Source organism: Equus caballus, unplaced genomic scaffold (genome assembly GCF_041296265.1).
Source record: "Equus caballus isolate H_3958 breed thoroughbred unplaced genomic scaffold, TB-T2T haplotype2-0000699, whole genome shotgun sequence".
Classification (NCBI taxonomy): Eukaryota; Metazoa; Chordata; class Mammalia; order Perissodactyla; family Equidae; genus Equus; species Equus caballus.
The window spans coordinates 903-11,544 of NW_027221970.1; the positions used below are offsets into that span (position 1 = coordinate 903).

Consider the following 10,642-nt stretch of genomic DNA (forward strand, 5'->3'; position numbering starts at 1 on the left):
TGCCTGTGAAAGTACCTCCACCCTCTAAATGCCAGGAGCTCTGGGTGCTGTCTCTGCTCCTGGCCCACGTGAACCACACTGAAATGAAGCCGTCCTCTGAGTAAGGGGGGGCGCGGAGGTGTCCCTCAGTATCCAGGGAGGGGCCTGGCCCTTCTCCCTTCTCTCACATACAATAAGCCGAGACCCTGCAAGATTTCTTCATTCCAGGAGGAACGCGAGAGTCTGTGTCTCCTTGACACGAGCACAGGAGGGGAAAGAACCAGACCGTGACTCGCAGGCTGGAACAGAAACAGGATTTTAACATCAAATTCAAAACTAGCACTAACTACTAACACGAAAGAAATACGGCCCCTTCCCAAGTGGTAAACAGGCGCTGGGGTGGAGCTGCCAGGCCTGTGGGGTGGGGTCGTCCCTCCCTCTTGGGCTCCAGGGCTCCCAGGAAAAGGCTTAGAATGTTCTTCTCCCCATCAGCATGGGAGGAGCCGGCCTGGGGCCCCCGCGTGTTTCCCAGCCGCGTCCCCGCCGCTGAAGAGCAGGCTGCACTCGAGCTGTTGGAAGGACCGGGATCTGCCACTGTTGCTGGTTCTGCGTCAGGGGTCTGGTGACTGAAGAGAAGACACTGATGATTGGGGGGGTCACACCAGTATCCCAGCCCAACACCTCAGCCCCACTGCATTCTGCTCCAAACCTTGTCCTGAGTGTTCAGTCAACACTACCCCCATTGTCCCTGACATGGGAGCTGGCATTTCGCTTCACCCATTTCACAGAAGAGGAAGCTGAGTCCCACAAAGGTCAAGGGAATTGTCCCTCACAGGCCTGGTCAGCAGTGGGAGCTGGGATCCCCGTGCCGGCTGTCCATCTCCCTAGGCCCGTGCTTAGCCCGAAGCTTTCCGGAGCCCCTGGCTTCAGTCCCTGCCTGTCTGGACACTCACCGAGCCCTGAGCTGAGAGACGCGCGGTTCTTCTTGGGCAGGAAAAAACCGGCGCATCTTGCCGGCCCTCTCCTGTGGGGGCTCCAGGTGGCAGGACAGGCTGTAGCTAAAGGACAGAGGGGACTTTTCAGCTACCGGGAGCCACACCTCAGGTGACCCTCCCAGAGACGGCCAGCAGTTGGAGTCCCAGGGCCCCACGGGTGACCATGCGACAAGCCCCGGGACTGACCCGGAAGCCACGGGCACGGGCTCCCTGGAGCTGGCCATCAGAGAGAGTCCGCCTTGCCCTCACCAACTCCTGCCCCGCCTCACCTCTCATCCTCGCTGAGGGGCTCCATGGCCTCGAACCAGGCCCCAAATCGCTCCTCAGCCTCAATGTGGTAAAGATGGACTGCCTCCTGGAGCAGGAAGATCTGCTCAGTGACTTTGAATTCCTGGGAGAAAGGACATGATGCAGACGGGGCCTGGGTGGGGGACCGTGCTGGGGACTCAGACAGGTGAGAAGAGGGTCAAGGAGCTGGTCTGGGGTCTTGGCCCACATGGGAACCCTCCTTCCCTCCAATTCCGTGCAGGACTTGCTCGTTCTCACAGTTGGCTTGAAATAGCTCCTCCTGCAGGAAGGTGTCCTTGGTGCCAGCCCCTTCCCCCACGCACCAATGGGACGGCTTTCCCAGCTCTGGGTGCCGAACTCTCCCAAGGAAAGCAAGGCCCAAGGCATCGGGCCAGAGAAGGTCTTCCCCGGAGGAGTCTCTGATTGCCACAGCCCCACCCTCCGCACGGGGAGGCCACAGCTGCTCACCTCACTCCTTTTCTCAAAATTGATCTCATTTCCCTGGAAGGCAGAGAGCCAAAGCCCATGAGCAACAGCCCCCTTAGCCCATAGCTAGCCCCCGTCTCCACCCTTTCTCAGGTTGCACTACCAGCAGGGTCGACCAGGGAGCAGGCGCTACCAGAAACGGGAATGGGTCCCGGGCAAGACTCTGAGCTCCAGAGCAAGGAGGCCACGGGGCTATGGCTCAGGGACATTCTAAGACAGCCCTCTCTGACAGACAGACAGACTGAGGCCTCAGGCAGGAAGGGATGCTCAGCCACTCGTGTGCTTCCTGCCTTGGAGGGGCCTGGCTTCACTCCCTGCAGGGGCGGGGCCTGAGGGAGAGGCTGAGTCCAGCTCAGACACACCCTCCAGCAGCTCCGCAGTCAGGCAGCCTGGACTGGCGGCTCACCTGGATCCTATATTCACTCATCACTAAGATGGCCATGACACCCAGCTCCCGGGGTGGCTGTGAGGCCCTCACGAGAGGACTCTGCCAAGGGTTGTGAGCTCAGGCCTCAGTGCAAGTCTCTCCTCCCAAATCTCCGAATCCTGATCCCCAGCCCCACCTCCAGGCTCACTCACCTCCAGGTAATCCTCCATGTTGGTGTCCAGCAGCAGTAGGTAATTGAGGAATGTGCCAAGGAAGGGGATGAGCCCCTGTGCCAGCGGGGTGGAGACGGTGATGAGATCCCGCTCTCAGGAGCCGTCAAAGACCTCTCCTCCACTCCTCACCCCAGCCTCCTGCCCAGCCCAAGCTACCCACCTAGGCGGCCTCCCCCCAATTTCCTCCTCTTCTCTCCTCCAGGAACCCCAAACTCCTCCAGGCACCTCCCAGCAGCCGGCTCTGGCAAAACCCAGGGTACGTGGTCCCCGCCCCTCCCTGTCCCAAATCCGTTGTGCGCCCATCCGTTCCAGGCCTCCTCCTGGTCACTTCCAATGCAGGCATTTCAGGTCTGTGGCACCAGGAGCAGGGCTGGAGGAGAAAGGCTCCCTCTCTGCTGGTAGAGACCTCCGGCTAGGAAGGGGAGTCCCCTCTCCTGCGACTCCTGGGCCCCTCCTCCACAGGCACCCTTACCTTCTGGGCACCTGTGGGGCCCGTCTCCAGGCTGGTCAACATAGAGGTCGCCTCCTGCCAGGGTGTTGACAGGGCCAGTGAGCCGACGCTCCCCTCCAAGTGTCCTCCCAGACCCCTCCCAGATCGGGGACCCTGGACATGTGGCCCCAGTCACCTGGTGCCCCTGCGGCTCCCGCCTCCAGGGTGCTCTGATTCCAGAGCCATCCCAGCTCCAACACTCACTCCTGTGTGACCTTGGGCCCGCCCAGGCCTCCCTGAACCTGTTACCTCGTCTGGAAGGTTTGACAAACTCTGTCTGCCTCCCACAGTCTCCTGAGGCCCAAGCGTCATCTGACCGTCATCACTGCTCTCCGCTCAAGCCTGCCTCTGGAGCCAGGTCCAAGCTCCCCACATTCCTCCCCACCCTTGAGCCTCGGCACCCACTGTGAGGCCTGCACCACGGCTCATCTCCCTCTGGCTCCCAGATGAGGAGACCAAGGCCCACACAGGGGCAGGGACTTGCTCAGGGGGCCCCAGAGGAGAGGCTGCTCCCCCTCCCAGCCACAGGCCCCTGTCTCCTCTGCCTTCACACCACCCTCTGCCCAGCCGCTGACCACAGTGCTGTCCTCGGGACTCTCAGGCTGTGTTCGGGCCCCCAGCTGGGCCGAGCCACGGATGGAGGGAGATGAGGTGTCTCAGGAGGCCTGGTCAAGTGGCTTCTGCCAGCCCCAACGCCCAGGAGTCTCTGATCCCAGGCCGAGGCCAAGGCCTTGCTAAAGCCCTCAGCTCCCTAGGATCCCCTCAGGGAGTTCCCCTGCACAGAATTCTTTCTTCATCCGCTCAGGATGGGGACCCCGAATGCCACGTCTGACTAGCAGGGGAGGGGGCGACCAGGGCACTGCGGGGTGGCATTTCCTTTCTGTTTTACGAGGAAACTTCTGACGTCTGGGCGGGAAGGATCCCTGAAGAAGCCATCAGTTCCCTGGGCACTTGCCCTTGCCCTCCGGGGCACATGTCATCGCCAACAAGGACCTGGGTGAGCATCCCACTGGGACTGTCTGCAGCGCCCACTTTAGGGGCCAGAGTGGGGAGTCACCGAGGGGACACAGATCTGTCCCAGGTCCAGTGTCCGTCCCAAGGCTGGGAAGCCCCTGAGTGCCCCCGGCCCGTGGGATCCGGCAGTGCCCATCCCTCAGGCAGGCAGGGTGCCCTTCTTGCGAGGCACAGTGAAGACAGAAGGAGCAGTGGGGCCCTGGCTTCCTGAGCACAGACTGGGCTGACTTCGGAAGAAAGGAAGCCCGCCCACTCGCTCCAGCCAGTGGCCAGGAGGAAGATGCAGGGCAGCTGATGGAGCAGCATGGAAGCCAGACACCGGCACCTTCTGCCAGGTCCTCAGCCTCCTGGAACAGTCCAGCCCGCACCATTCTATCCCATGCCCCTGGCCTCCTGTCCCAAACTGCCCCCACCTGCCCATGGAGCTAGCACATCCCTCTTCCTGTCCATCTTTTCCTGACCAACTTCACGTGACAGGAGAACCAAAGCTCATCCTGCCGGGTCCCCTCCCCTCTCGCTCCCCCTCCTTCCAGATGTGCAGCCTCCGTCTTACCTTCACCAGCTGCCTCCTGCTCACCCACTGGTCTTTGATGAACCTCTTCAACTTTCGAGAGCTCTTCCTGAGGGGAGAGGAAAGGAGGAAAGAAAACCCGGGGCGGTTGAAGGCGAAATGCCTTTGGCTGAGAACCCGGAAGGTTCAAAGGGCCTGGGGCCTGGACGAGGGTTTTCCCCGGGTTCTTCGGAGCTCTGAGGTCACCGTGGGACTCGGGTGGAGGCTCTCCTGCGGTCACCTGGGGCCTCCATTCCCACTCCGACTGAGCACATTGTTTCTAACAGCGTTGGTTGCCGATGAGGGCTCCGTTGCTGCGAAGTACACCCTTGGAAATCTCCAGTGTGGCTCAATCCAGGATGTGACAAGGGGGGAGCCACTGCCTAGGGTCTCAGAGAGTCTCAGAGACCCGAGCAAGGAGGCCAGTCCCCATCCCTAGGGTCCGCTGCCTCCCAGATGGTCCTAGCTGAATGAGGGGTCCATGGCAGTCGCACGGGGGATGTCTGGTCCGCCCTGGTGGTGCTTGGATGGAGCACGGCCTACCCACCTGGCAACTCGTCCCCATGTCTTTTGCAGACGGCTGATGGAGGGGCTCTGCAGAGCAGACACGATGGCACGCAGGGACGCATAATTTCCAAGGACTCGGCACTCCTGAGGAAGGGAAGGGAATGAGCTGCGACGGCGGGCTGGAGCCCTGCTTCCTCTGGCTTGTGTCCCCTCGTGGGCTTCTGCTGTCCTGGATGAGGCAGATGCCCAGGGAAGCGAGGGAGGGCACACCTGGGAGCTGATGAGTAACGCTCGCGGGCAGGAAGATTTTAGCTCAACCCAGGGCGGGAAGGGAGCTTCCCACCACTGGGACCAGCACTCAAGGTCAGCAGGCCCTTGGCAGCAAGGGGCCTAGGACTTTGCCGAGGCCCAGACCACCGACTTCAAGGCTGAAAGCTGCGAGAGGAGAAGGGGCAGTCCCCCTGACTCCAGGGAGGGGCTCCCTGGGCCCTGCCGCTACTGACCTTGGCCACCTGAATCCACAGCTCGACGACTCTGGCCCTGTCCTGGGCCGTCATGCTGAGGTCCCCAAGGCACGTCGTGATGACGCAGCCGGACACGTGAAGAAACTGGTTGATAGTGGCCCGAACCGTGGGAGCCAGGTACTCCTTGCTCCCATTGGGCCGCTGGCACCACACAAAACCCAGGCAGTGGCGGGGCTCCACCTTCTTGAACAGCTCCTGGGGAGGATGGGGACTGTCACCTGACCCTGCCACACCCGAGCTCAGAGTCTGCAGGCCCCCGCAGCCCCAGGCAGGAGGCACTGGTCAGCTGCAGCTCAGGAACCTGAGGAGGTGGCCTGAAGCTTCTGGGAGTCTCTGGGTTTTGTCTGTGTCCGCTGAGGCCGCCCAGCGCAGGATGACCGAGGACCCAATAGGGGCGGGGAAGAGAAGTCCCATTGGCTCGCAGCCCAGTCTTGCTTCCCCCAAGCACCAGAACACGGCTCACACCTGCCCATCTCAAGGGGCATCTTCCACCCGTTCTCATCACCCCCTGGTCCCACTCCCCTTTCAGCTGCACGTTCCCCCGAGGCAGCAACAACCATGGGCTTTGTTTGCCTGTCTTCCATGTCGGTAAGGACGCACTAGGTGTCTAATAAGTACGGAGGCTGTTGAGGCCTCCTGGGCCGATGGGTGAGTGACCCAGGACTTGGCAGCACTCCAGTGAGCTTCCCTCCCCCACCAGAGGGCTATTCTCTGCCCCGCTTCCTCTCTGTTCGACCTCATCCATCCGCACAGCCACTCTGCCCAGCAGGTGCCCGCCCTTGGTGTGCTCTCTACTGTCCATGTGGGGACAGCAAGGACTTGGGGGCCAGAAGGTGGCCCAGGTCACCCGGTGGGTAAGTGGGGGAGCTGTGACTTGCACCCACATCGTTGGATTGCGGCTGAGGGAACAGGAGGTCTGGGGCAGCTGATGGCCCACCAAGGCGGGCCCCACCTAGCCCAAGAGCCCCGCTGCTCACCGCATCCATCCGGGTCAGCTGCTCGGCCACCAGCTTCGGAGGGAAGTCCAGCAGCTTAGGCCTCTCCTCTCTCAGCTCGGCGCTCGCTTCTGCGGTGACTTCGGCAGCTGGAGGCAGAGATCGTCCAAAAGTCAATGGCGCATCTTGCTCCAGCTCAGAAGCTGGCACTGGGGCTGAAGCTGATGGCGCTCGCTCCGGCCCTGGAGAGGCCGATGGAGGTGAGGCTGCTGGAGGTGAGGCTGCTGGTGGTGAGGCCGCCTCCAGCTCCGGCGCGGACGGTGGAACTACAGCTGGAGCTGCCTCTGGCCCCGGAGCTGGCCCTTGCTCTGGCTCTAGAGCCGGCAGGAGCTCTGGAACTGGCGCTGCAGCGGGAGAAAGAGAAAGTTTCACCTACGTACCCGACTTTACAAGACAGGAGAGACTCCGCTGTCTTGAAGGGAACCCCAGCCCGTGAACCCCACCGCAGACAGTCTTCCCAGACTGCTGTGCCCTCACCTTCCAGCTCTGCCCTCCTGGGCCCCAGATGTTGCAGCTGGACCTGGGGAAGGTAGGCAGGGCCTCCCAGGTGCGACCCAGGCCAGATGACACGCAGAGAGGCCAGCCGCATCCTGAAAGAGGGAAAGGGCGTGGGCTCCCAGAAATCCTGCATTGGGTCCAGCCAGGTTCCCACCATAGAAGACGCGGTACTGGGCGGAAGCAGTTGGGCCACAGAGCCAGAGGCCTGGCCGTCGCTTCCACACTGTCCTCCCAAGGCACCCTGCTTTGGGTCTGGGCCCTGTGCCTGCCCCTTTCCACCAGGGGGGAGTCCCACCCCGGCGCTGACTCCTGTGTGGCCATCCTGGCAGTGGCAGGCCTGCTCATCCAGCAGGTGGAACACGGGGTTTGTGTGAGTCTCTTCTTCCCACTGCCACTCTTCTCGCAAAGAGGCTGGACACAGTCCAGCCCAGCCCTCCACGCCCTTGTGCAAGTGGACTGAGGACTGAGGCCGATGTGTGAGCGGCTCGCTAACACCCCTTCTCTTCTGGGCCTGCTGGTGGTGGTCAGAAGGGGTGGCTATGGAGAAGGGGAAGCGGAGGGAGACGGGACTGTGGTGGGGATGGGTCGCCAGGGAACAGCTCAAGCCAGCCTCCCCTCTGGTTCCCAGGGGCTCTGGGACCCCACCCACAGCTCTCTTTCACTCCTATCCCCTTGCAGTAGAAGCCATCAGACCTCAGCCCTCCCAGAGGAATCAAAAGATGAGTGAGATCAGAGTTGTGCCGGGCCCGCCCCAGCCACAGTCCTCTGTCCTCTTGTTCTCCCCCAGCCCTGTTCTGTGGAGACAGGAGGCCCTCGTCTGGCACTCAAAGAACACTCAGGTCTTTAGTTGGCGCTGGGGTCCATCATGCATGAGAACGTGGGAAGAGGCCTCCAGTCGTAAAGGAGCATAGGAGGGCATCCCCTGGGACAGGCGGGGGACAGGATCTGTGGATGATATGGTGTGTGACTATCTGAGTCTCAGGCTGCTGCGGGGGTCCAGGGGCTGTGTCTGCTTCATTCACTGCGTTGTGCCAAGTGTCTCTAAAGCTCCCGCATGTCACAGGTGCTTAATATACAGTGTTCTCGAATGAACTCCAACCAGAAGCATCCCCGGTAGCTGAGTGGGCCTGGGGCCCCTCTGCGGCCCCGGAGACCCCTCCTTGGCTACTCCAAGGACCCGCCCCACGACCAGCTGCATGGAATCCCACACTCCCTGCCAGAGTGCTTTCCGTGTGCCTTTGCAAACTCAGAAAGGCCCCATCCCAGCGATGGGGGAGCAGACTGCTCTTCATCGGGGAGAGGGAAAGAATAACCAGGAACAACCACGGCACGTCTCTCAGCCCCTTCTGTAGAGCCAGGCCCCAGGGAAGCACCTGCCGTGGCTCATCCCATTCGTGCCCACCAGAACCCGATGAAGTTTATCCTCTCCCACTCCACTTTGCAGAGGAGCAATCGAAGCTCAGAGAGATGGAGGGCCGTTTCCAAGACACACAGCTGGCAGTGGGCAGAGTCACCACTGTGCTGAGGAGGGGCTGGGCACTCACGTAGCAAGTAGGTGGTCCAGGACCCCGTGGGAGGTGAGGACAGCCGCGCAGTCAAACACGATGGTGGTGACGTTGGCCATGTTTCGAGGCGCCAAGGCTGGTCCTATGGACGGCGGCAGCCTCTCCAGCAGGCCTGCCTGGAGGGCCCGCATCCTGCAGGCCTCATTCCGCTGCCCGAGTGACTCTCCGCGCTGGGTGAGATGAGGAAGGACACAGAGTCACCAGCACCAGCGTGAACCTCCAGGAAGTCAAGGTCTGGAGGTCCCCCAGGAACTGTGAGCCCCTCAGGGATGTGTGCAGAGGAGGGACAGGATTGCCCACAGCCAACCGGTTTCCAGGCTTGAAAAGTCCAATTTGAGTTTGGGCGGGGGGAGGATTATACGATGAGTTCCTCAGGACACTTGGCTGGCTTGGCAAGGACAGACCGCCCCGCACCAAAGCGTGCATTAAGAGCACTGACCAGCGAATCCAACACAAACATCCCCATTCTAGAGATGAGAGGACGGAAGCTTCGGGCTGCCAAGTGGCTGCTCAGGGTCCTGTGCGTCGGAACTGAGAACCGCCCTAAGCCAGGGCTGCAGGACTCCCCCGCTCCCCCACCTGAGGCTTCATGTGCTCCTGACATGAAGGGAAATGTCTGGTGGGAACCTCAGCCCTCCCCAGTCGGGAGACAGTGCACGGGCAGACAGACGCTGTGAGGATCTGGCTGACTACAAGAAAGGACGCTGGTTTTTCTTTCTTTTACACGAAAGGGAGGTTTGAGACCCTCGTTACAGAGGTTTCAGATTCAGAAAATGGCAGATTTCAAAGATGCCCCTGGCCGAGTGTGAAGCGCAAACATCAGTGTTTTGTCTACTCCGCCTAGGGTTAGGAAAGAGCGACTTCCCACCCTCCTAGGTAGCTGGTGAGGAGGCGTGGAAGTCCAGATTCCTTTGGGACTGGGCCCTTGGGACACTCCAGTGGGAAAGCCCTGGGCGGGTCCAGGGGAGGGCTCCAGATTTGACTCTGGATTGTGGACACACCCCGGTGATCTCAGGGCCCCGGGTGTCACTCACTCTCCCCTCAGTCCAGCCCCGGGCAAGGTCGGTGGTCTGCTGCACTTGCCCCCTGTCCAGGGAGATGGAGCCGTAGGACCCATGCGCCAGCTCCTGGACCATCTCCTGGGTGGAGCTCTGCAAAGACAGCGTCCGGTGGCCGCGGCGGCAGGTAGCAGGGGCCTGCCTGCACTTGCCCACAGGGGGAAAACTCTCCCGCACACCGAGCACAGACAGAGGGGCATCCGCATAGACCTCCAGACAGGGAGCGAATGAGATGACACCTCACGGGCTTGGGATTCACCTACGGGTAGGGCGGCTTGGCTCCCAGCACTCACCTTCCATCCTGCCAGCCACCACCCGGGATATGAACACGACATACCGCCAGGCTTCCAAGCCCTAACCGTCTGCTCCCGTCCAGGGTAGCTCCACGCTCATCCCTGCCTTCCGTCACTCCATGCCCGCCAACACACACACACAATAAGGGTCAAGGGGTGTGGGGCTGCCCGCATGGGAGGGTGGGATCACACTTGTGGCCTGACCCGGAGTGGCCCGCCCTGGGCTGCCTTGTGTTACCTGAGGGTTCCTTCTTCCGAATGGCCTGAGGTCTTGGAGGTGCGGTCTCAGCCAATGTCGACAGCGCTGGAGAAGACTGTCATTGTTGGCTCTCTGTGCGCCAGAGCCTCGCAAAGAGGGGATACACGAACACATCCTCCTGTGTCGAGTGTCTCTGGTCAAATGGGCTATGTGTACAAAATGGCTGCCTGGTGACCAGAGTTCTAAGCTCTGTTGGGGTCGGTCGCCAAGGAAGTGAGGTCATGTCTCCAAGGTTCCAGGATGGGGGGCCCTTCCCTCCATCAGACCCACCCAAAGCCCCCTCGGGGCTGTTGACCGCTCACCCTCCTTGCCCGTGTCATCTCCCGAGCTGTACAGAAAGTTCCATCACAGCCCTCCCCACAGCTCCTTGGGATCGGAACCAGCGCCCCAGCTTTGAAGAGAGAGCGCCCAGTTCGGATCTCCTTTTTCCTAGCAGTTCTGTGTCCTGGAAAAGCCACTGTGCCTCTCAGGGCCTCCCCAGTCTCCCAACCTGCACGATGGGATGGCGCTAGAAACACATTCCCAGGGACGTCTTCGGGTG

The 10,642-nt window shown here is 61.4% G+C and overlaps 1 long non-coding RNA gene across 1 annotated transcript; it reads right to left on the bottom strand.

Annotated features, from left to right (window-relative positions):
* Positions 1-279: 279 nt before the first annotated feature.
* LOC138922296 (uncharacterized) lies at positions 280-1,381 on the bottom strand. The gene is made up of 3 exons (XR_011435360.1): positions 1,244-1,381; positions 933-1,037; positions 280-605 (listed from the first exon to the last, which is right to left on the bottom strand). It is a non-coding gene; the product is annotated as an uncharacterized lncRNA (long non-coding RNA).
* Positions 1,382-10,642: the final 9,261 nt, after the last annotated feature.